Source organism: Capricornis sumatraensis, chromosome 1 (assembly GCF_032405125.1).
Source record: "Capricornis sumatraensis isolate serow.1 chromosome 1, serow.2, whole genome shotgun sequence".
Lineage (NCBI taxonomy): Eukaryota > Metazoa > Chordata > Mammalia > Artiodactyla > Bovidae > Capricornis > Capricornis sumatraensis.
The window spans coordinates 143,685,379-143,708,932 of NC_091069.1; positions in this window are offsets into that span (position 1 = coordinate 143,685,379).

Genomic DNA, 23,554 nt, shown 5'->3' on the forward strand with positions numbered 1-23,554 from the left:
TAATTCCATGTGTGAGAATTATTGGTAAGAAAAATCTACACAAATCTAATCTAATAATACATTTTGTCCAGTTCTAAATATGTTGTAAATGTTTGTACACCCATATTCACATACAGACCCACAAATATCAGTTCTGATCATAGAATTACATATATATATATATATATATATATATATATATATATAATAATCAAAACTGTGTAAGTCTATGATTTAATTGGGCTTCCCTGGTTGGCTTAGCTAGTATAGAATCCACCTATAATGCGGGAGACCTGGGTTTGATCCCTGGGTTGGAAAGATTCCCTAGAGAAAGGAAAGGCTACCCACTCCAGTATTCTGGCTGAGAGAATTTCATGGACTATATAGTCCATGGGGTCTTAATATACCGAATTACAAAGTAGAATCTATAAATTAAAGTACTGTTAGTCTGCATTTTCTATCCAGTTGAAAATCATCTTTTTATATATCAGAACTTTTAATAGAAAAAAGATGAAAATTATTCCTCTCTAGGCTATTAGGCTCTCTAGGCTATTAGGCATAATGTAAAAACAGTTAAAAAACATTTCAGAGGGAGAGGGAGAGGTTGGGATTATTTGGGAGAATGGCATTGAAACATGTATACTATCATGTAAGAAACGAATCGCCAGTCTATGTCCGATGCAGGATACAGGATGCTTGGGACTGGTGCACGGGGATGATCCAGAGAGATGATATGGGGTGGGAGGTGGGAGGGGGGTTCATGTTTGGGAACTCATGTACACCTGTGGCTGATTCATGTCAATGTATGGCAAAACCAATACAGTATTGTAAAGTAAAATAAAGTAAAAATTAAAATTAAAAAAAAAAAACATTTGTCTTCATCTTCAGCATTATAGTCAGATTACATATTTAATTTAGAAGAACAGAAATATGATTATACGAAACTTGGAATTTTGGTGTTTCGGTTCCATGGAAGCAACTAAAGTATTTGAAACTATTCTTTTTTAAATACAGAAAATTCTATGGTTTCTACACCAAATTCCATCAGTTTAAAGAGACTTGGCTTTTCACAGCCAAGTTTTAAGCATGCAGAAATTATAAATGGAAACATATTATATTCTCTGATCTTGGAGGTGACAACTTTTGCTACAAAACCGGGTGGGAGATTGATCTCACTCTTTGGTTTTCCACTTTTCGATGAAGAATTTAAATATGTTATATTTTAACCAACACTTAAAAGATAGTGCATGGGCTCGGTGAAAGCAATACTTCATAAATACATAATAGCTTCGTCAACAAATAACAGTCTGCTTCCTGCAATGAAGCCACAAATATGTTGAAAAGCCTTAACTTTCTGCAGGATGCACAAAACTCTCTGTTCAAGTCACTTTTGGATCATTTACTTTCTTTGTGGTGGCAGTGGTTGTCTGGCTGTGTGGGTATATATTTGAAACACATCTTACAGATTTTTTAATAATGCATTCTTGAGGAGGACTGGAGACCAATTTTTCTTCCTATGGTGTAAGCATTTAAAGTAATTATCTGACAACTTACTGATTTTCTTTAGCAATTCAAGATTGAGTAAATAGGGAAATGAATATTTTTGAAGGAAAGCAGAAAAAAGTACTTAAAACTTTTTGTTGTTTCATCACGTTTTCTTATATTCATTTATTATCAGTGCTACAAAGTCCTTAATAGCTAAGCTAAGGCCTTCACTGGAATTATTCATAGTGGATTAAAAAAGCCAAAGTAATCTATCTTAAAGGCCTTTCATCTGGTGATATTAGGTCCATAACATTTACTTGTTCATTCATTCTCAGTTTCCATTTTATATACTCAGCAATGGTGTGTTTCCAACTCTAAGTTATTACCCTCTTAAGATAAGAGAAAATAAAAAAGAAGTCTTCTAGGTCAGACTTTCTAGAGGGCAAGTATCTTGAGTACTTTCTTGACCTGCTTATACTCTTATACTGATTATATGATTAGATGATGACTTCAGCAAATTTTCCCTGGAGAATTTCCTTCTGATGTGTGTTATTAATAACAATTTAGAATTCTATTAGAGTAAACAAGTCTGATCTATTTTTGTTCTCTTTTTATTTCAGGATCAAATTTCATAGTCTTCTATAAAATCTTTTGAAGAATATCTATCTATCTTTCTATAAATGAACAGTTTGCTAAGGGTAAATATCCTGTTGTATATCTAAGATGAATTTTTAAATACATCAATGTGTTCTTTTTAATCACTTTAAATTGTCATGAAATTATAATCTGTTTTTTATATAATAAACATGAAATTCACCTATTTGTTTCTAGCTGGATTAGTGTTTAAACATAACTGACAAAAGGGTTATATCTAAAAAACTCTAAGGTTTCATAGGTAAAAATCAAAGATTTAGTTTAAATTATTTGTCCTGTCCCCAGAATTTTAAATTTTATATTCTGTGATTTTTGAAGCAGCTAAGGATAATTCCTTTATCATCCTTAGGGAACTTTCTTGATTGTAGATCTCCTTTACTTTTAGCAAATTTACTCCACATTAATGATCTAAATTACTCAAGTTAAAATATGCCATTCAGTTCAGTTCAGTCGCCCAGTCGTGTCCGACTCTTTGCGACCCCATGAATTGCAGCACACCCAGCCTTCCTGTCCATCACCAACTCCCGGAGTTCACTCAGACTCGCGTCCATCGAGTCCGTGATGCCATCCAGCCATCTCATCCTCTGTCGTCCCCTTCTCCTCCTGCCCCCAATCCCTCCCAGCATCAGAGTCTTTTCCAATGAGTCAACTCTTTGCATGAGGTGGCCAAAGTACTGCAGTTTCAGCTTTAGCATCATTCCTTCCAAAGAAATCCCAGGGTTGATCTCCTTCAGAATGGACAGGTTGGATCTCCTTGCAGTCCAAGGGACTCTTAAGAGTCTTCTCCAACACTACAGTTCAAAAGCATCAATTCTTCGGCACTCAGCTTTCTTCACAGTCCAACTCTCACATCCATACATGACCACAGGAAAAACCATAGCCTTGACTAGACAGACCTTAGTCAGCAAAGTAATGTCTCTGCTTTTGAATATGCTATCTAGGTTGGTCATAACTTTTCTTCCAAGGAGTAAGTGTCTTTTAATTTCATGGCTGCAATCACCATCTGCAGTGATTTTGGAGCCCATAAAAATAAAGTCTGACACTGTTTCCACTGTTTCTCCATCTATTTCCCATGGAGTGATGGGACCAGATACCATGATCTTCGTTTTCTGAACATTGAGCTTTAAGCCAACTTTTTCACTCTCTTCTTTTACTTTCATCAAGAGGCTTTTGAGTTCCTCTTTACTTTCTGCCATAAGGGTGGTGTCATCTGTATATCTGAGGTTATTGATATTTCTCCCAGCAATCTTGATTCCAGCTTGTGTTTCTTCCAGTCCAGCGTTTCTCATGATGTACTCTGCATATAAGTTAAACCAGCAGGGTGACAATATACAGCCTTGATGTACTCCTTTTCCTATTTGGAACCAGTCTGTTGTTCCATGTCCAGTTCTAACTATTGCTTCCTGGCCTGCATACGGATTTCTCAAGAGGCAGGTTAGGTGGTCTGGTATTCCCATCTCTTTCAGAATTTTCCATAGTTTATTGTGATCCGCACAGTCAAAGGCTTTGGCATAGTTAATAAAGCAGAAATAAATGTGTTTCTGGAACTCTCTTGCTTTCTCCATGATCCAGCAGATGTTGCCAATTTGACCTCTGGTTCCTCTGCCTTTTCTAAAACCAGCTTGAAGTTCATGGTTCACGTATTGCTGAAGCCTAGCTTGGAGAATTTTGAGCATTACTTTACTAGCATGTGAGATGAGTGCAATTGTGTGGTAATTTGAGCATTCTTTGGCATTGCCTTTCTTTGGGATTGGAATGAAAACTGACCTTTTCCAGTCCTATGGCCACTGCTGAGTTTTCCAAATTTGCTGGCATATTGAGTGAAGGACTTTCACAGCATCGTCGGTCAGGATTTGAAATAGCTCTACTAGAATTCCATCACTTCCACTAGCTTTGTTCGTAGTGATGCTTTCTAAGGCCCACTTGACTTCACATTCCAAGATGTCTGGTTCTAGATGAGTGATCCCACCATCATGATTATCCGGGTCGTGAAGATCTTTTTTGTACAGTTCTTCTGTGTATTCTTGCCATCTCTTCTTAATATGTTCTGCTTCTGTTAGGTCCATACTATCTCTGTCCTTTATCGAGCCCATCTTTGCATGAAATTACTTTGCACCATTTGACCAAGTGCTCTGCTGTACTTAGTCACTCAGTTGTGTACAACTCTTTGTGACCCCATAGACTATATGTAGCCTACCAGGCTTCCCTGTTCATGGGGATTCTCCAAGCAAAACTACTGGAGTGGGTTGCCATGCCCTCCTCCAAGGGATCTTCCCAATCTAGGGATTGAACCCCAGTCTCCCACTTTACAGGCAGATTTTTTACCAGCTGAGCCATCATGGAAGCCCAAGAATACTGGAGTGGGTAGCCTATCCCATCTCCAGGGGATCTTCCTACCCAGGAATCGAATTAGGGTGTTCTGCTTTGCAGGTGGATTCTTTACCAGCTGAGCTAACCAAGGAAGCCCATTTGACCAAGTACTGAGTAATAAACAAATATTAAAATCCTTAATATCCATATTAGATCACACCTCTTTTATTATCACCAAACAAAAAATTATAATTTCTTATTTTTCCAATGCTTAGATGGTTAACAAAATGTTTTTTTATGTCATTTTCATTTTTGTTGTTGTTGTTTCAGGGGAGAGGGGTTAAATTATTTATTTACTTACTTATTTATAGCCATGCTGAGTCTCTATTGCTGCACCTGGGCTGTCTCAAGTTGCAGTGAGCAGAAACTACTTTCTAATTGAGGTGTGTGGGCCTTTCACTGTGGTGGCTTCTCTTGTTACAACACTCTGGGGGCTTCAGTAGTTGTGGTATGTGGGCTCAGTAGCTGTAACCGATGGGTTTAGATCTTAGTTAGATCTTCCTGGACCAGGGGTTCAACCTGTGTCCCCTGCATTGGCAGGCAGATTCTTTACTATAGGCCCACCAAGGGAAAGTGAAAGTCACTCAGTCGCACTGGACTCTTTGTGACCCCATTGAATATATAGTCCATGGAATTCTCCAAGCCAGAATAGTGGAGTGGGTAACCGTTCCCTTCTCCAGGGGATCTTCCCAACCCAGGTATGGAACCCAGGTCTTCCACATTGCAGGCAGATTCTTTACCAGCTAAGCTACCAGGGAAGCCTGAGGAAGTCCCATTTTCATTTTCTGATTTCTTTTAAATTTGTGAACCTCAATCCTATGTGCATATGGGGATAAAAGAGATTATTTCACTCAGTACCAGTACCAGTATTCTAATACTATAATTTATGCATGTTAGCCTTCTCTAAACAGTCTTTAACTCACTAATTTTTAAATATCAGCCTTCATTTGCCACTTCGCCTCCAAAGAAACTCTAGTAAAAGAAACAGGCAAAATTTTGCCTACCCACTTAAAGAGCTTGCTTAACTTTATAGAGAAAATATATAATAAAATTGATCCTTGAGATTACATATCAATGTTACACTCACACAAAAATCTCACACTCAGTAGCTATCTGTGTGAATTCCTAAACAACAGAAAATGTGATTTCAGGGTCCAGAAGTTCCCTGATTCCTCTGAATCAAGAATATAAATGTATTATTTTCATGGTCATCTTTCCTAAGATGCTTCATGAGAAAGGTCATTGGCAGCATTGTAGTGCATAGTCCAGGGCTGGAACCAGTTCAGTATAAGGGTATTAAGCATTTACTATGTGTGAAGCACTGTATACATATTGTCTTATATAAAGCTCACATCAGCCCTGCATAACACATCTTTAGTTGATACATGAAGAAATGAAAGTTTAGAGGCATTGTGCTATCCAAGGTAACACTGTCAGTACAGAGCAGAATAAGAATTCACACTTTAGGCCCATTTGATTGCAAAGTCAATATCAGCACTCTTCATGCTCCATTGCATATACATCATGAAGGCTTCCTCTGTTCTGTCCCAACTCAGACCAACTGACAATTCCAGGGAATTTATTATTTAGCATCTGTGTTTGCTAAATTTTAACATGTTTTAAATTGCAGACAAAATGACAGTACAAAAATGAAATAAAAGATTTCTTAAGTCCCCCCAAACTATAAATTAATACAAATTTAAATGGCTAATGTTGTGTTAAAACTCTTAAAATGCAGTTGTAATAAAGTATTATCTTTTTACTAAAACTAAACATAAGGAGTGACATAGAGTAATTATAGATGCAGGGTGCATTGTCTCCCCTGCCCTCACGTCTACTTTAACTAGTAAGCCTAGATCATGCTCAGATTAAAATATTCTACTTAAGTAATATCACTCAAATATATTTCAGAGTTAATAGTTTGAAGCCAGTACTGTTTCAGACAGACATCTAATATTTTCAACATTGTGTCTTGATATTACAAGCTCGATTCAACAGTAAAACAATATAAAGTTTTAGAAGCTATCCAAATCTTTAAACCCTGACTGCCTTAATAACTGGGGATTATTGCAAAGCTGTCCTGTTAGTCGTGAAGGAATCACTACCATATATTTAACATTGAAGTAATTATCTCACAAGACAGGAGATGGACAATAACCATATACCTCCAGAGGACAATATTATTCTTTAAAAAATTTTATGACATTAAAAAATAATTGTGTTTCACTTGATGAATTCCACTAATTGACTAGTAAACGAAGTGCAAAAGTAAGTTCAAATAATTTTATAATATTGAACAGTAAATGAAATTACAAAATATTTCTTCTTGGCTGCCAACTGTTTTCTTTGTTTTAGGAGTACGATCCAGCTCCCAGTAAAAGTATGCTGGCTTTTCTTTGAAAGCTACTTATTTGCTTCTTGACTACAATCATGTGCTTTCAATTTCTTTTGCATTTTACCACTTAGTTCTACAGCATTCTTTTATGGCTGAACGGCTGCCTGGCAAAATAGAAACTGAACCACAGTATGTAATTAAGTTCTTTGCACAATGAAAGTTAGTCATCGACACAATTAAACCACTGGCTTCAGAATCCAGCACTGAAGGAACAAACAGCATAACCAAAGAACACTCATTCCCAAAAGGCTTTTCTAAATCACGGGATCGAAGAGACCTGTCTGCTTTTCTGGTGTCATGACAAAAGTTCAAAATAAGATCTCTTTCCAAAACTGAAAAGAATTCATGGCAGATAATACCTTGTTTTTCCTCTATTCTTCTTTTTACAGTATTTTTTATTTTTTGAGAATTCAGAATATTGGTGGCAAGATAAAACAATTTAGAAATATTCTGCTCAAACCATGGGAAAAAAGTCCTAAAACATAAAATGTACTTTTTGACACAGATTAATTTAATAAAATTTTGCTATTTTAATATAATCCATAATGAAATAGTAAGTGCAATAAAATATGGAATAGTTCCATATGTTTTAATATGTTTCTGTTGTTAAAATTATAAGCAAGAATTTTTGTTTTAGTTAAAAATGATTTATTTGCTGTAGATATGTTTTAACATGTTGCAAAATTCGATTTCAAGCTGATGATCAGATATGTGTTAGATTAAAGAGAGCCATTAGTTGATGAAAATAAACTGGACCAAACAAGAAAGCTGTAAATAGATACGATTTGGCTTTGAAATCTTTATTTTTCAATATAAAAATATTTCTAATTATCTCTTGCCCTCTTATCACCTTATGATTTAAACCATATTAATAGGTTCTAGTTGAAGCAAATATAAATTTAACCTAAAGTATAAAATGTAGAATCACATATTTAAACAGGTGTCATAAAGTAGTGACAATATTCAGTGACTACAGTTGTTGACACTGACATAGTGTCTAAAGATTTTTTATGTAAAGAAGACTGAATATAATATAATCCTATTAATGTAAGCTGTTAATACTTGGAATATTTTTCCTTTGATATTTTTGTTATATTTTATTGTGATAACTAGTATTGATAAATATAACTTGACTACAATCAGATATATAAAAATATTAACATCTAGAGAATTCAAAAGATACCCTATAATGAGTATTTCTAATTCTATTTTTTGACTAAGCATTTGTTTTTCCATTGGTAGAATATCATATATATTTTCTAGTTAAGAGTGATTGAACACTGTCACTTTACTTACTCCTGTAACTGCTAAAGATTTAATAAAATTTGAATTTATGGTAAGTGGTGTGACATTCATTAAGTTGCTGGAAGAATAATGGAGAAAATAAGGAAACATAACTACCATTTGGTTTGGGAAAACTTTGTTTGCTTGTGTGCTTTTCACTGATTATATCACACTGTGTCCAACTCTCACTGGATTGATACATCCTTAGCTTTTTCCTTAGAACATTAAAAACATACTTCTTCTTCCATTTTAAATGTTATTATTCCTTCATAATACGTTATTCAGTGTTTCACTGTAACTATTTTCTCCAAGAAATTTATCTGTTAATGCTTTAGTGAATATGTCTAGATTAGTAAATTGTGTCGTTAGGGAAAGTGAGGAAAGCACTGGTCTTATACCACAGAGAGCTCTCAAAAATGTGATAACTTTCAAGCCCTGAGCATTTATGTTGGACAATGTTTTGAGACACATTTTCATTTTGCACACTTGAGGAAGGCAGCTACTCACCTGACTTAAAATAAAGGAAAAGCAACACCTGGCTTCAGCATTATTTCTCAACACCATTATCTAATTTGATTTAAAGAACAAAATTTAAATAAAGTTGAAGAATAGAATTACTAAAGAATAGGAGATATGACCAGGTATCCCATGGTTAGTGAGTGACACTAGCGAGTTGTAAGAGAGAACTGGAATCAAAAACTAAAATTTTTGTTAGATAAAATGTTGATAATGGATCTTACTGGTTTTGTTGCTAAGTTTTTTTCTCAAAATATTAGTGGGAGAATGAGATGGGATGATTGTAAGGGGGAGTCATGGAAATGTATCAGCAGGACAAAAGACAAAAAATAAATCTGAAATGTATTTGAAGAAATTATGCCTAAAAACTCCCCAAACCTAAAGAAGAAAAGAGATAGGGCACAGAAAGACCAGAGTTCCAAATAAGATGAAACCAAAGAGATCCATATTAAGACATATCATAAAATGGCAAAAGTTAAAGAGGATTCTAAAGGCAGAAAGGGAAAAGCAAAGAGCCTTTTACTAGGGAACCCCCCGAAAGCTATCAACTTACTGCTCTGCCGAAACCTTGCCTGCAAGAAGGGAATGGCATAATATATTGATATTTAAAGTCCTGAAAGGGAAAAACCTGTAACCTAGGATACTCTACCCAGGAAGATTATGATGTAGAACAGAAGGAGAAATAAAGACTGGAGAAGGAAATGGCAACCCACTCGAGTATTCTTGCTTGGAGAATTCCGTGAATGGAGGAGACTGGAGGGCTGCAGTCCATGGGGTCACAGAGAGTCAGACACGACTGAGCAACTAACATACACACACAGAATGAAACTGGAGCCGATTATACAGAGTGAAGTAAGCCAGAAAGAAAAACACCAATGCACTGTACTAACACATATATATGGAATTTAGAAAGATGGTAATGATAACCCTGTTTGCGAGACAGCAAAAGAGACACAGATGTATAGAATGGACTTTTGGACTCTGTGGGAGAGGGAGAGGATGGGATGATTTGGGAGAATGGCATTGAAACATATATACTATCATGTAAGAAATGAATCGCCAGTCTATGTTCGATACAGGATATAGGATGCTTGGGGCTGGTGCACGGGGATGATCCAGAGAGATGATATGGAGTGGGAAGTGGGAGGGGGGTTCATGTTTGGGAACTCATGTACACCCGTAGCAGATTCATAACAATGTATGGCAAAACCAATACAGTACTGTAAAGCAAAATAAAGTAAAAATAAAAATTTAAAAAAAAAAATTAGAAGCCCAAGGGCATTTGTATTATCAGCAGTTCTGGCAAGTGCCTCTTAAACTATAGTCACAGGAAGTCTAAATACGATTTTTATTTACTAAATGTCCATATCTTGGCTAATATATGTATTTTTTTTAAGTTGGAAAAAAATAAAATAAAATAATTCAGAAGTGCTAAGTCTACCCTAAAAGAAATGTTGAAGGATCTTTTCATATAGAAAAGTACCACCAGGGAAGTCCTAACAATAATCTATAAGAAAGGGAAAATTCCAATATAAAAAACAAATACATAGTAAGAATTGATCAGTTAAGCAAGGACACAGATTATAAAACAGGAAAAAAAGAAAAAGTAAAAGTAATTATAACTACAAAAAACAATCAAATTATAAGGATGAGCATGAAGGTAACTATGTAAGGTATTCAGGAAGCATAAAAATGCATAAATACATACATACATGTCTATATATTATATATGCAAGCTCTCTGGAGAAAGCATATTGGTTTTTATCCTGTGGAATTATTTCCGAAAAAGAATAGAAAATACACACACACACACATTTAAGATGGACAGTATTTCATTGTCAGTTTTAAGATAATAATCAAAAACATAATTTTATGAGTCATAGCCTGTTTGACTTTAATCCTTTTAGACACTGTAACCATTTGATTAAGTGCTATACGAGCTTTCTCCTCCAACACTCTCAAAGTGTCATCTGTCATAGCCCTGCTGTCACAGCCAAAAAATATGACTGTCTAATGATATTAGAGCTAAGAAATATGATGTTAGCTTTGGCATTTCAGATCATAATGGTTACTTACTGTAAACCATGTAGCATGGTCCCTGTGTATCTAATGAAAGAGAAAGTTTTGAGATCAGGAGCATAGTTGATTTGGGGGGGGGGGAAAGGAGACTGAAAGAAATGACAACTTTACTTTGTTGCCATATTTAACACAGAATACCATTAATAAATACCTAGTATCTTTTTACTTTTTCTAAGTAAATGATTATAAATGAATTATTGTGAGCAAGTAAAAAATTATGCATCAGAATACTTGCAATAGCTTAAGTTGCCTGCATATAAGTTAAATAAGCAGGATGACAATATACAGCCTTGATGTACTCCTTTTCCAGTTTGGAACCAGCCCTTGGTTCCATGTTTGGTCTTAATTATTGCTTCTTGACCTGCATACAGATTTCTCCAGAAGCAGGTAAGGTGGTCTGATATTCCTATCTGTTTCAGAATTTTCCACAGTTTGTTGTGATCCACACAGTCAAAGGGTTTGGCATAGTCAATAAAACAGAAGTAGATGTTTTGCTGGAACTTTTGCTTTTTCAATGATGCAATGGATGTTGGCAATTTGATCTCTGGTTCCTCTGCCTTTTCTAAATCCAGCTTGAACATCTGGATGTTCTTGGTTCATGCACTGCTGAAATCTCACTTGGAGAATTTTAAGCATTACTTTGCTATGGTCTGAGATGAGAGCAATTATGCAGTAGTCTGAATATTCTTTATCATTGCCATTCTTTGCGATTGGAATGAAAACTGACCTTATTCAGTCCTGTGGCCACTGCTGAGTTTTCCAAATTTGCTGAAATATTGAGTGAAACACTTTCATAGCATCATCTTTTAGGACTTGAAATAACTCACCTGGAATCCCATCATCTTCACTAGCTTTGTTCATAGTGATGCTTCCTAAAGCCCATTAGATTTCAGACTCCAGGATGTATGGCTGTGGGTGAGTGATCACACCATTGGGGTTATCTGGGTCATGAAGATCTTTTTTGCATAGTTTTTCTGTGTATTTTTGCCACCTTTTCTTAATATCTTCTCCTTCTGCTAGGTCCATACTGTTTCTGTCTTTTATTGAGCCCATCTTTGCATGAAATGTTCCCTTGGTATCTCTAATTTTCTTGAAGAGATCTCTAGTCATTCCCATTCTATTGTTTTCCTCTATTTCTTTGCATTGGCCAGTGAGGAAGGCTTTCTTATCTCTCTTTGCTGTTCTTTGGAACTCTGCATTTAGTTGGGTATATCTTTCCTTTTCTCCTTTGCCTTTAGCTTTTCTTCTTTTCTCAACTATTTGTAAAGCCTCCTCAGACTACTGTTTGACATTTTGCATTTTTTTGCCCTTCGGTATGGTTTTGATCACAGCCTTCTGAACAATGTCACAAACCTCCATCCATTGTTCTTCAGACACTCTGTCTATCAGATCTAATCCCTTGAATCTATTTGTCACTTCCACTGTATAATCATAATGGATTTGATTTTGGTCATACCTGAATGGTCTAGTAGTTTTCCTTACTTTCTTCAGTTTAAGATTCTTCCTCCTTGGAAGAAAGCTATGACCAAAACAGCATATTAAAAAGCAGAGGCATTACTTTGCCAGCAAAAGTCCATCTAGTCAAAGCTATGGTTTATACAGTAGTCAGGTATGGATGTGAGATTTGTACCATAAAGGAAGCTGAGTGCTAAAAATTGATGCTTTTGAACTGTAGTTTTGGAGAAAACTCTTGAGAATCCCTTGGACTGCAAGGAGATCAAACCAGTCAATCCTAAAGGAAATTCAGTTCACTTCAATTACTTAGTCATTTCCAACTCTTTGCCACCCCATGGCCTACAGCACACCAGTCTTCCCTGTCCATCATCAACTCCCAGAACTTACTCGAACTCATGTCCATCAATTTGGTAATGCCATCTAACCATCTTATCCTCTGTCATCCCCTTCTCCTCCTGCCTCCAATCTTTCCTAGCATCAGAGTCTTTTCAAGTGAGTCAGTTCTTCATATCAGGTGGCCAAAGTATTGGAGTTGCAGCTTCAGCCTCAGCCCTTTCAATGAATATAGAGGACTGATTTCCTTTATGATGTACTGGTTGGATCCCTTTGCAGTCCAAGGGACTCCCAAGAGTCTCTCCAACACCACAGTTCAAAATCATCAATTCTTTGGCACTCAGTTTTCTTTATTGTCCAACTCTGACATCCATACGTGACTACTGGAAAAACCATAGCTTTGACTGCTGCTGCTGCTGGTAAGTTGCTTCAGTCATGTCTGCCTCTGTGCGACCTCATAGATGGCAGCCCACCAGGCTCCTGCATCCCTGGGATTCTCCAGGCAAGAACACTGGAGTGGGTTGCCATTTTCTTCTCTTATGCATGAAAGTGGAAAGTGAGAATGAAGTCACTCAGTAGTGTCTGACTCTTCACGATCTCATAGACTGCAGCCCACCAGGCAGACCTTTGTTGGCAAAATAATGTCTCTGCTTTTTAATATGCTATGTACGTTGGTCATAACTTTTCTTCCAAGGAGTAAGTGTCTTTTAATCTCATGGCTGCAATCACCATCTGCAGTGATTTTGGAGCCCCTCAAAAAATAAAGTCTGCCACTGTTTCCACTGTTTCCCCATCTATTTGCCATGAAGTGATGGGACCAGATGCCATGATCTTTGTTTTCTGAATGTTGAGCTTTAAGCCAACTTTTTCACTCTCCTCTTTCACTTTCATCAAGAGGCTTTTTAGTTCCTCTTCACTTTCTGCCATAAGGGTGGGGTCATCTGCATATCTGAGGTTATTGATATTTCTCCCAGAAATCTTAATTCCAGCCTGTGTTTCTTCCAGCCCAGTGTTTCTCATGATGTACTCTGCATATAAGTTAAATAAGCAGGGTGACAATATATAACCTTGACATACTCCTTTTCCTATTTGGAACAAGTCTGTTGTTCCATGTCCAGTTCTAACTGTTGCTTCTTGACCTGCATACAGATTTCACAAAAGGAAATTAGTGCTGAATATTCATTGGAAGGACTGATGGTGAAGGTGAAGCTTCAACACTTCGGCCATCTGATGCAAAAAATGGACTCCTTAGAAAAGACCCTGATGCTGGGAAATATTGAAGGCAGGAGGAGAAGTGGATGACAGAGAACGAAATGGTTGGATGGTATCACCGACTCAATGGACATGAGTTTGAGTAAACTCTGGTAGTTGATGATGGACAGGGAGGCCTGGTGTGCTGCAGTCCATGGGGTCACAAAGAGTTGGACATGACTGAGTAACTGAACTGAACTGAACACATAGCGTAGGTACTGAATAAAAGTTAGTTATATTATCATTACAAATATTATTGAAAGCAAATAATAAATCTACTTATCTCCTTGCACAATGATATTGTTTAAATCTGTAATTAGTAAATTCAGGACAACATATTGTTGTTACTTACTCAGTAAGTAAGTCATGCTCTACTCTTTTGCGACCCCATGAACTGTATAAGCCACCAGACTCCTCTGTCCACTGGATTTCCCAGGCAAGAATGCTGAAATGTGTTGCCATTTCCTTCTCCATGGGATCTTCCCAACTCAGGGATCAAACCTTGGTCTCTTGCCTTGGCAGGTGGATTCTTTACCACTGAGCCACTTGAGGGAAGCCCTCATGTGACCATACTTCCATATAATTGAATAATGTGTAGAGAATACAAGGTAATACAACAGAACTAACTGAGGAGATAGAGTGGTTTTAAAAACCATTGCTTTCACTTGTCGAGCCACAGTGGATTTTGAGACATGTCAAAGTAGACGAGAAATGAATTTGAGGAGTAGACACAGTTCACAGGGCAGGGAACACACACATGCTAGTTAGAGAGAAGTATTTCATATTGAGTGGAAGGAGGTTTAGCTCGACTATTGATTGTGGAGAATACAGCATATTTATTTAACAAACAACCACTGAAACCTGTGTGGACAACTCAGAAACATAGGATCTACCCTCCAAAGGCAAATGTAGAAGTAGTCAAAAGAAAATACGAAATACGAGAAGATAAAATTATCAGATAGCAAAAATACACAGAGGATGAGAAACACTTGTGGAATGCTGCTGTGATGTTCTTCTTGGACCCTCTTCCCAGCAAAACAACCATAACTCGTGAAAATGTATTTTTTTAATTCCTTTAAATCTCTGGGAATTGTCCCCTAGGAATTTGCTAATAGCAAATGTACAAACATTTTTTCAAGAAAATCTATGCAAGCTTAGTCTGTGCCATTTTATTCAATGTCTTTCCTCCATCAGCTTAGTGTGGCAAAATCTCTAGTCTGGGCAGGTGCAACAGAGAAGATGGGACTCCCTCACTCTGCTCCCAGCTCCTAGTCTAAAGTGATGACTTCTTCCTGTGACCTTTACCCATCCCCTCCCCACCCCAGCCTCATATTGCAGAAGCTCTATTCCAGGCACAGTTTAGAGTTCTCACACAACCATCACCCCAGAGCTCAGTTTTAGGGCAGAGTAGTCTCATCAAGAAAAGGAGGGCATACCAGCTCAGGTGCAGTGGCACAGAGTTTCTGCACAGGGGGAAGTGAAATTTCTATCAGAACAGAAAGTGTTGTAGCCCTTTATAAATGGGTTGACTTTATTTAAAACACAAGAGGAGCATTTACACCCATGAATAGGGTTTAAAAAAAAAAAATCAGTGGAGATCTTGGTGCATAGCAGTCGAGAAGAGACTGTTACTGCAGCAAGGAGCTCCATGATGACAACAATTAAACCAGACAGAAGTTTACAATAAGATCCAAGAAATAACTGGAAAAGAAGAACTATCCATCCCCAGGGTTAAAAGAGTTTCAGACTAGCCTGAAAGAAGTTTTGGATCTTTCTCTGAAAATGGGGTAGCTGCAACCTAGATGTCCATCAGCAGATGAATGGATAAGAAAGCTGTGGTACATATACACAATGGAGTATTACTCAGCCATTAAAAAGAGTACATCTGAATCAGTTCTAATGAGGTGGATGAAACTGGAGCCTATTATACAGAGTGAAGTAAGACAGAAAGAAAAACACCAATACAGTATACTAATGCATATATATGGAATTTAGAAAGATGGTAATGATAACTCTGCATGCAAGACAGCAAAAGAGACACAGATGTATAGAACAGTCTTTTGGACTCTGTGGGAGAGGGAGAGGGTGGGATGATTTGGGAGAATGGCATTGAAACATGTATAATATCATATATGAAACAAATCGCCAGTCCAGGTTTGATGCATGATACTGGATGTTTGGGGCTGGTGCACTGAGATGACCCAGAGGGATGGTACGGAGAGAGAAGGGAAGGGGGTTCAGGATGGGGAACACGTGTATACCTGTGGTGGATTCATGTTGATGTATGACAAAACCAATACAATATTGTAAAGTTATTAACCTCCAATTAAAATAAATAAATTTATATTTTAAAAAAAAAGACTGGAAGCATTTATCCTCTAGAGAGTTGCTGAAAGGAATATATCAATCAGCTAGCAATTAGTGGAGGCTAAATGAATGTGATTCTGCTAGAGACAGAACATCCAAACTTAAGAGGGAGATCAGGTAAAAAGACAGTCAGAGCCCAAATAAAACTCCATTCATCCTTCTGTAGGTTAGCGAGAGACTGTGCACACACTCCAGGCTGTACACTCTCAAGAGCAACATCAGAGGCAGCACACTGTGCGAGAGAAAGACTTCACTGAATTAGTCCTTTCCAGTCACCACACAAATAAAACAAACAAACAAGACGGGGGAGTGGGTGGAGGAGACAAGATCCAGAATTGATTCAATCTATTATCCAAAACAGACAATTTCAACAAAGAAACTGAGTCATGCAAAGATCAGAAAACTGTGATCTATACATAGGGAAAAAAATGCAGGCAGTAGAAATTTATTTTCAGAGTACACAATACCCTTAGCAGACAATAACTTAAAAGTAGCTGTTATAAGTATCATCAAGAAATAAAAATAACTATGCTTAAAGAATTTAAAGAAAGCATGAGAACAATAGTGAACATCAGCAAAAAGATGGAAAGTGTTGAAAAAAAGAAAATCAAATACAAATTCTATTGTTCCAAAGTACTGTAAACAAAATAAAGAACATACCAGAGAGACTCAACTGTATTTTTGAGCTGGCAGAAACAAAACTCAGTGAACATGAAGATAGAGTGATAAGTATTATCAAGTGAAAAGAAAGGAGAGGAAAAAAAGAATAAGGAAAAATGAACATGACTTCAGAAGAATTGTTGTTCAGCTGCTAGGTTGTGTTGGATTCTTGTAACCCCATGAATTGCAGCATGCCAGGCTTCCCTGTCCTTCACTTTCTCCTGCAGCTTGCTCAAACTCATGTCCATTGATTTGGTGATGCCATCCAACCATCTCATCTTTTGTCACCCCCTTCTCCTGTCCTCAATATTTCCCACCATCAGGGTCTTTTCCAGTGGGTCGGCTCTTCGCATCAGGTGGCCAAAGCATTGAAACTTCAGCTTCAAAATCAGTTCTTCCAGTGAATATTCAGGGTTGATATCTTTTAGGATTGAATCGTTTGATCTCCTTGCAGTCCAAGGGAATTTCAAGAGTATTCTCCAGTACCACAGTTTGAAAGCATTATTTCTTCGGTGCTCAGCCTTCTTTATGGTCCAACTCTCACATCCATACATGACTATTGGAAAAAACACAGCTTTGACTAGATGGACCTTAGTCAACAAAGTAATGTCTCTGCTTTTTAATAGGCTGTCTAGGTTTGCCATAGCTTTTCTTCCAAGGAGCAAGCATCTTAATTTTGTCACTGCATTCACCATCCTCCCTGATTTTGGAGCCCAGGAAAATGAAATCTGACACTGTTTCCACTCTTTCCCCACATTTTGCCGTGAAGTGATGGGACTGGTTGCTATGATCTTCGTTTTTTGAATGTTGAGTTTCAAGTAAGCCTTTTCACTATTCTCTTTCACTTTCATCAAGAAGCTCTTTAGTTCCTCTTCACTTTCTGTCATTAGAGTGGTATCACCTGCATATCTGAAAATGTTGATATTTCCCCTGGCAATCTTGATTTGAGCTTGTTATTCATGCAGCTGGCATTTTGCATGATGTACTCTGCATATAAGTTAAATAAGCAGGGTGACAATATATATCCTTGACATACTCCTTTCCATTATTTGGAACCAGTCCATTGTTCTATGTCCAATTGTAACTGTTGCTTCTTACCCTGCATAAAGTTTTCTCGAGAGACAAATAAGGTGGTCTTGTATTCCTATCTCTTTAAGAATTTTCCACAGTTTGTTGTGACCCACAGTCAAAGGCTTTAGCATGGTCAATGAAGCAGAAGAATGTAAGATACCATATATTCCATTGCAATACCATACCATATTCCATTCCAATATATTCACAAAGGAAGTATGTGAAGGAGAAGGGAGAGAATAGAAAAAATATACTGTGAGAGATAGTGGTCAAAAACTTCCTGCTGCTGCTACTGCTAAGTCACCTCAGTCGTGTCCGACTCTGTGCGACCCCATGGACGGCAGCCCACCAGGCTCCCCCGTCCCTGGGATTCTCCAGGCAAGAACACTGAGTGGGTTGCCATTTCCTTCTCCAATGCATGAAACTGAAAAGTGAAAGTGAAGTCGCTCAGTCATGTCCGACCCTCAGCGACCCCATGGACTGCAGCCTACCAGACTCTTCTGTCCATGGGATTTTCCAGGCAAGAGTACTGGAGTGGGGTGCCATTAAACTTCTTAAATTTAATCAAAATATCATCCTGTGCATCCAAAAAACTTGATGAATTTTTGTAAGATAAATAAAAGAATTTCTACAGCAGACATTTCAGGATCAAAATGTTGAACGTCAAGGACAAAGAAAAGAAAGCAGCAAGCAGAACTGACTTGTCATATACAAGGGAACTCCAAAAATAATAGGCTGACTTCTCATCAGAAACAGTGGATGTCAGGATACAGTGGTATTACATATTCAAAATATTGAAAGAAAAAAAAAAAGTTTCAACCTGGAATCAAAATCAGCAAACTTTTCCAAAATAACCACTTTAAAAATGAAGGTGGAAATAAAACATTTTCACATTAAAAAAAAATTTACTAACATATTCAACATATAAGGGTAGTGTTGAAGTATTTCAGGCTGAAGACAAGCAACATCAGGTGGTAATTTAAAACCACACACACTTGAAAAGAGAGTGCTGGTAAACATAACTATGTAGGTAATCATAAAAGACAGTATAATTGTATAATACTCCTCTCATCTTTCCCAATTCATGGTATGAGGTCAGTATCACCCTGAGTCTAAAGTCAAACAGAGACATCACAGAAAAGAAACTAGAGAACTACAAATATATAACTTTTATGACTACAGATGCAAAACATCAGGAAAATACCAGCAAACTAAATCCAACAACATATAAAAAGGATTATATATAAATTATAAAGTGTCCAATATATCCCACAGCCAGGTGGGATTTATCCCAGGAATGAATATTTTGTTTTACATACAATGGTAAATTAATATAATTAACTTTATTAATGGAATAAAGGATAAAAACCACATAATCATCTTAATAGACTCAAATTACTTTAAAAATCCAACACACTTTCTTGATAAAATTACTTGAAAAATTTATAATAAAAGGAAAGTGATTCAACCTGGTAAGGAGAATCCATGAAAAACTGACAGATAATGTCATACCTAGTAAAAGACTAAGAGCTTTCTAAGATTAAAAAAAAAAAAAAAAGACAAGTCAATTTTCAGCACTTCTATTTAATATTTCACTTGATTCCAAAAGGTAAAAAGATAATAAATACATAATACATACTTGCATACATACTTGCATACATACACACATACAGATTGGAAAGGAGGAATTTAAAGTCTCTTCTTTTGGAAAATGATATAATCTTATATGTAGAAAATCTGAAGAAATCTACAAAAAATAATTAACATATTACTTTGGCAAGTTTGCAGGATTTAATATCAATAATCAAAAACAAGTTGTACATCCATACACTAGCAATAAACAGTCATCAAATGAAACTAAGATAATTCTACTTACAGCAGCATACATAATAAAAGTTTAAGAAATAATTTAATAAAATATGGGCAATACTTACACTCTGAAAACTATAAAACATTTTGAAATACACTAACAAAGGCCTAGTAAATAGAAACAAATCCCATTTTGTAGATTGAAAGACTCGTTATGATAGTTAAGATGTTAATAGTCTCAAATTGATTTAAATTCAATGCAAAGCATATCAAAATCCCACTACTTTTTAAAACATAAATGACAAGTTTATCTTAAAATGTACATGGAAATTCAGGATATCCAAAATAGTCAATGCAGTCTTGAGTAATAACAAATTTGGAAGACTCATGTTTTCTGATTTCTAAAGTTACTATACCAAGCTACTGTGATCAAAATAGCTTGATATTGACATAAAGATAAACATATAGATAAATGAAATAGGATTGAGAATCAAAATAACAATTATGCAGCTGAACTGTTTCCTTATACTATAACCAAGAATTAATTCAAGACCAAAATATAAGTGCTAAAACTATTTACAGAATAAAAGTAACACAGAATTCGTCTTCACTACCTTGGATTTGGGCAAACCATCTCGAATATGACAACAAAAGCACAAGCAACAAAGGAAAAAATAAATTATTTGGACCTTATCAAAATTAAAAACGGTTTGCTACAAACTAATGAAATGGGTAAAAATCATATATCTGGTAAGGGTGTTGTGTCCAAAACGTAAAGAACTCTTAACAATTCAAAACGACAAATGAATTAAAAAATGGGCAAAGGATCTGAATAGATATTTCATCAAAGACAGTCAATAGGTAAACAGTCAATAAACCCATGATAAGATACTCAACATCACTATTCAATAATGAAGCACAAATCAAAATGCTTAATATCAAAATGATAATTACAAGTGTTGGTAAGATAGTAGAGAAGTTGTAACATTATTGGTAAGAATGTAAAGTTGTGCTGCTGCGTCAGAAAACAATATGAGTTTCTGAACATGTTAAATATGGAGTTATCACATGACTCAGGAATTCAATTCTTAGGTATATATCCAAGAAAAATGGAAAAAAATTTCCATACAAAATATGTGCATGAATGCTCATAGCATCATTATTGTTTATAAACAGTAAGATACTTTTCACTTTCATGCATTGGAGAAGGAAATGGCAACCCACTCCAGTGTTCTTGCCTGGAGAATCCCAGGGACGGGGCAGCCTGGTGGGCTGCTATCTCTGGGATCGCACAGAGTCGGATATGACTGAAGCGACTTAGCAGCAGCAACAGCAGCAAGATCAACTCAAAACTCCTTCAACTGATAAATGAATAAATAAAATCTGATGTATGTATCCAAAGGAATATTATTTGGCAATAAAAAGTAATGGGTTACCGATATGTGCTACCATATGGATGAACCTTGAAAATATGCCCAGTGAAACAAACCAATCACAAATGACCACACAGGAAATATCAAAAATAGGCAACTTTATAGAAATAGTGGATTGGTGGCTGCTAGGAGCCAGAGTGAGGGCCAGGAATTAAGAATAACTAAGAAGTACAAGGTTCTTTTGAGGATGATGAAAATATTCTGAAGTAGACTCTGGTACTCCAATAGACTCTGTGTACTACAATACATGCTACAATGTGAATGAACCTTGAATATGTTTTGTGAACGAAAAAGTCAGTTAAATATAACCTTATATTATATGATGCCATTTACATGAAATGTCCAGAGTAGACAAACCTGTGGAGATGGAGTATATTTGTGGTTTAAGTGGTGCCAAGGATGGGGAGGGAGGAGGCAGGAACAGGGACTTTGAGTGACCACAAATATGCAGATTTCCTTTTAGGATAATGACAGTGTTCTAAAACTAAATTATGATGATAGTTACACAGTTCTCTGAACATACTAAAACCCATTGATCTGAGAAATTTAAAAAGATGAATTGTATGATAGATGAACAATGTGTCAATAAACCCAAAAACTGTACAAAGGGAAGGCAGATAAGCTTAGCAGAAATTTAGGCAGGAAAAATTCAGACAGCTTATGGACATCCCTGAGATATAGGGAGAAACAAAAACTCTTGATATGTGGGGAGAATTATTCTCTGGCACATGCCTGCATGCATGCTAAATCACTTCAGGTGACTCTGCAACTTCATGAACTATAGCCCGCCAGACTCCTTTGTCTATGGGATTCTCCAGGCAAGAATACTGAAGTGGATTGTCATTCCCTTCTCCAGGAGATCTTCCTGACCCAGGGATGGAACTCCTGTCTCCTGTGGCTCCTGCACTACAGGTGGATTCTTTACAGCTTAGACAGCAGGGAGACCCTCTCTGGTATTAAAAAAAAAAAAAAAAAGGCAGACAAAATGTAAAATAACAATTTCAGAAAAGAGACATCTAAAAATTTTAATATATGAGCTTTGTAAGTAGTGAAAATTTTTACAGAATTTTGCTGAGAACAATATTCTTTTCAGGATTGGGCAGAGGTTGAAGTGGTCACATGTATAAAAAGAGAGAAAAGAGCAGAGAACTGGCCATAATCAGAGTTGACCATATTAGATGAGATGAGGGGTAGGGGTTGATATTTTGAGAATAAATTCTAAGACACATAAATGAGAGGTAATTTTTAATATGATCTTAATTTGCATTTCTAATTATAATCACAAACACAGGATATTAATTTACCATTTAACCATTTTTTATATTTATTTATTTTAATTGAAGGCTAATTACTAAATCCTGAAACATGATGCTGTGAAAGTGCTGCACTCAATATGCCAGCAAATTTGGAAAACTCAGCAGTGGCCACAGGACTGGGAAAGGTCAGTTTTCATTCCAATCCCAAAGAAAGGCAATGCCAAAGAATGCCCAAATTACCGCACAATTGCACTCATCTCACACGATAGTAAAGTAATGCTCAAAATTCTCCAAGCCAGGCTTCAACAATATGTGAACCGTGAACTTCCTGATGTTCAAGCTGGTTTTAGAAAAGGCAGAGGAACCAGATCAAACTGCCAACATCCGCTGGATCATCAAAAAAGCAAGAGAGTTCCAGAAAAAACATCTATTTCTGCTTTATTGACTATACCAAAGCCTTTGACTGTGTAGATCACAATAAACTGTGGAAAATTCTGAGAGAGATGGGAATACCAGACCACCTAACCTGCCTCTTGAGAAATCTGTATGCAGGTCAGGAACCAACAGTTAGAACTGGACATGGAACAACAGACTGGTTCCAAATAGGAAAAGGAGTATGTCAAGGCTGTATATTGTCACCCTGCTGATTTAACTTATATGCAGAGTACATCATGAGAAACGCTGGACTGGAAGAAACACAAGCTGGAATCAAGATTGCTGGGAGAAATATCAATAACCTCAGATATGCAGATGACACCACCCTTATGGCAGAAGGTGAAGAGGAACTCAAAAGCCTCTTGATGAAAGTGAAAGAGGAGAGGGAAAAAGTTGGCTTAAAGCTCAACATTCAGAAAACAAAGATCATGGCATGCGGTCCCATCACTTCATGGGAATAGATGGGGAAACAATGGAAACAGTGTCAGACTTTATTTTGGGGGGCTCCAAAATCACTGCAGATGGTGACTGCAGCCATGAAATTAAAAGACACTTACTCCTTGGAAGAAAAGTGATGACCAACCTAGATGGCATATTCAAAAGTAGAGACATTGCTTTGCCAACTAAGGTCCGTCTAGTCAAGGCTATGGTTTTTCCTGTGGTCATGTATGGATGTGAGAGTTGGACTGTGAAGAAGGCTGAGCGCTGAAGAATTGATGCTT